Source organism: Parasteatoda tepidariorum, chromosome 3 (assembly GCF_982258835.1).
Source record: "Parasteatoda tepidariorum strain Cologne lab strain chromosome 3, Ptep-v5.0, whole genome shotgun sequence".
NCBI lineage: Eukaryota > Metazoa > Arthropoda > Arachnida > Araneae > Theridiidae > Parasteatoda > Parasteatoda tepidariorum.
This window is the reverse complement of record NC_141757.1, coordinates 116546992-116551026: the sequence shown is the minus strand read 5'-3', so window position 1 is coordinate 116551026 and position 4035 is coordinate 116546992.

Below are 4035 nucleotides of genomic sequence, written 5' to 3'. Positions count from 1 at the left end.
TTGAAAACTATTTATTGATTTTAAAACATATATCTGTTGGCTGACAAACTGGTTCTTTTCTAATTTTCATTGACGGAACGGTTTTAAAGAGCATTCTTGCTGGCATTAAAAAATTAAGAGTAGACTTATTATGAAATTTTATTATGAAATTTTACTATGACATTTTTTATTGCAATGACACTATTTTTTGCAGAATTTAAATAAGTAAGTAGAAAAATTAAAAATAGAACTATGTATTACGTATTAATGTTGGTCTTATGTGATAAACTAAGCTGTAAATACTGTTGTTAATTAATAAATGAAAGATATATTTGTAATTAGATTAACTACATTCATTTAAATGAGTTTTCAACTGACTAATTGCAGCATATTCTAAGAATGAAATCAATCTTTATTAATCAACAAGAAAGTTCCACTTTTTTAATCACTGATTTATGCAAATTCAAATTACCTGCTTAAAAGCAAAATGAAGTACAACTAAATAAAAAAAAAATAACTTCTAAGAAAACATGAGAATTCGATAATGGTATGCTCCGGACTTTTTTTTTTTTTTTTTTTTTTTTTTTTTTTTTATCTTTTCGAACCTGCGTAATTGTCTTTTAAGACAGAATTAAAATTAAAATATTAGCTAAGGCTGTTTTCATGCTTAAAAATAAATTCTTGCTTTTAAACATACAAATTCATTTTTATTGTTAAAATTTTTTTTATGCGGATATATAATTGCGAAATTTAATTACTGATTGCGATAATATGTTCAGGAAATGCATATATTATATATAAATCTTGAATTTCGTGTTTTGTTCTGTACCACTGAATCAATAACATTGCAATAAATTTGCTTATCGAATAATTTTTCTACGTTGATGCTAAATATTTTATTTTTGTTCTTAATGAAAAATCTGAAAGTGCGAGAAAAACCTGTGATATTTTACCTTGCTGTTTTCTTAAGGAGTGTAACAGAGAGATATCATTGTTTGATATTAAAAGAAGGCTATTTATTTTGTAAAATTTGTATATACGTTTTGTAAAAGAGAAAATATCTCAGTGTATAGAATTAAAAACAATTATTTCGTAAAAATATTTTGGTTTTGCTTTTTAACATTTATAAAAAGAAATATTTTTTACTTATATTTCACTTTTATTTCGAATTGAATAAAGAGAATAACTCTCGTTAAATGAAATTAATGAATGCTTTAAATCTCATAATTCAATATAAAAAATTTTAAAATATATAAATGTTCTCTAAGCAAATTTTAAACGTATTTTTTTAATAAAAAAATACGATTATAAAGCTTAATTTGTCGACTGATGCTAGCTTTTTTTTAATTCCTTTAAATACTCTGCTAATTCAATGGTTCTTATTGTATTGGATAAGTTCATTTTAAAAAAAACCTTATACCACTTCTTTCCAAAAGCTACTTCGAGTTTATTGGCAGATGAATCATGTTTACTATTCGCATCAAATTTGCGGCAGATGTACCCCAAAGGTGCTCTCTGTGGTTTAGGTCTGAATTTAAAATTTGACCATTGCGAAGCATTCTTTCTTTTTTTAAACCGTTCATAAGTGGATTTGGATGCATGGCAAGAAGCATTGTCCTTCTTCTAAATCCAGCTAAGACCACCTAATAAAAGACCAAATGGTATCAGGTTATCATAAAGCATGGATTGATATTTTGATGAGATTATACGTCCAGAAATTCGTTGTAAATCACACAGTCTATCATAGCTAAAGGATTCCCAGACCATTACTACTGAATTTCCTCTCATTTGTTGACTCGATCGATGCATTCTTTTAGTTCCGTTCTCGAGCCACGCCGATAGTATTTGAAACCATCTGGAACATCAAGCTTTAATTTCTTTTAAGCGGAAAATATAGACTTAATGACGTCACTCTCTCAGTCTCACTTCTCGATGTTTCAATAACGTTGGTGTTTTCTTCATTTTTATAAATATTACATAGCTCTTTGATTTTAGATGCTTAGAAATGTTGCCTTTTGAAAGTTTTTTTGTTGAAAAGCTAAGAGTCAAAAAATTTGCTGATTGTGCCAGGTGGTTGTTCATTTTCTGCCTGATCGTTTATTTTATTTATTTATTTTAAAACACTCCCCAGAGCAAAATAATGTGAATGAAGTTTGAGTGCTGAATAAACCTAAATATTTCTTTTTCAGACTCACCAACACACCTATAAGATATTTTTTTCCTCATTTCATATTCAGAAAACTCTTCTTACTGCGGCCTCTTTAAATAAGTCAAGAATTAAACAAATAAAAAAAATCGAAATTTAACTTAACGGGTAATATTACCATGAAACACTAGCTCTTAAGTTATATAATGATATTCAAATACGATGCATAATATGCAAATTATTGTAGGTGTTTTTACTATTTCTAAACAGAACAAACTTTGAAATATAATTAAAAAATTATAAAATTAAAGTTAATTTTAAAAATTTTGATTTGTATTATGTGTGTTTTATTAATCATATTTAGTCACACACGCAAACATTTGCCTATACTGTAAAAATTACGGTAAAAAATACCGGCACTCAGGGTACCGGTACTTTTTATAGTAAAATCCATTATTACCAAAACTTGTTACGGGGCAGAAAAATTTATGCACCGTAATATTTTACAGTAAAATCACTGAATCAGCCAAGTTAAATGAATATTGCTGTAAAAGTTACAGATTAATATTTTACGGCAAAAATGGATTTTACGGATGATGCCCCTATCCGTAAGTGCTTTACTTTAAGTAAAGTACTTTATTAAGTATTCTCCTAAGTACGTATCATTAGTATAACTCCTAAGGTAAAGTACTATATTAAGTAATTTGATTCGGAATTTTTTACAGTATTTGATAACCTTTTCTCTACAAAATCTCAGTCCACAATAATCTCATGATTTCTTTTTATACTGTAGTAGCAATAGGAAAACTTGTCGTTTGCTGCTATTAAAAAATGGTAAATATATATAACTTGTCATTAGTCTTAAATATGCTTGTGACATTGAGGTGACGATACTGGAATATCAAAAAAAGTTTTTTTTTTCTTATTCCCTTCCCAGTATTCTTTTGCTTTGTGCTTTTTCTTCCAACTTTGTTCTTCTGTAGAAATTTCGACATCAAAAACTAGATTTTTCTTCAAATTACTTTCTCACAAGAAAAAGTCACGTAAAAGTTTCCTCAGCAGAATTGATTTACCGAAATCTCTTTTCCAATACATGATTGAATATTTCCGATACATGATAGCATTACATTTTTCCCCCTTAGTTTCGAAGAAAATATTTTTTTTTTTGCGTACAATAGTGTAAGAAATAGGGTGTCGGATACACATTTTTAAAATAAGTTAATTTTTTATTTATCAGTTATCAACAAATAATAATTGCGATAAAAAAAAACTTTAAAAACCTATTCAATAAGGGGTATTACAAATATATATTTGATTTCGATTTATTCAAATGTCTTAAGTGCAAATGTTTGTTACTAATTAAACTAAAAAAAAATGTCACTGTGAGTTTTATTTAACCAAATATGTTCTTTTTCTTTTTGTGAACAGAATCATATTGCTAATTTCCTGATCCGATAAAAACTCATGTAACTTCTTCTGACAATTGCATTAGTTTACAATCCTAGTAATTCCCCCCCCCCTCCCTTTTTTCTTCTTCTCGTAAAGCATTTTCTTACAACGCAGGTCAATTCTATAACCTTGAGTACGTAGAGCTGATTCTGCCATATGCTGATGGTAGTAAACCAAATTTTACTTCTTTTTTTCAAGCGGGGAAGAAACTTTGTTTAAATTATAACTTTTGCTTAAGAAAAACCACTTATTGCATAAAAAATTATAGTATGCAGTTAGCTTCTTATTTATCATTTTCCGACGAATTATCATTGCGATAAAAAAGGTTAATAACTTGATCAAAAAGTGGATCGCGAATATATTTTTTTTAATACGAATTTTTTAAAACGTCTGTGTGCAAAAGCATACTATAAGCTAAACTAAAATAATTTAACTAATTGTTGAGCGATTTAACTTAGTAT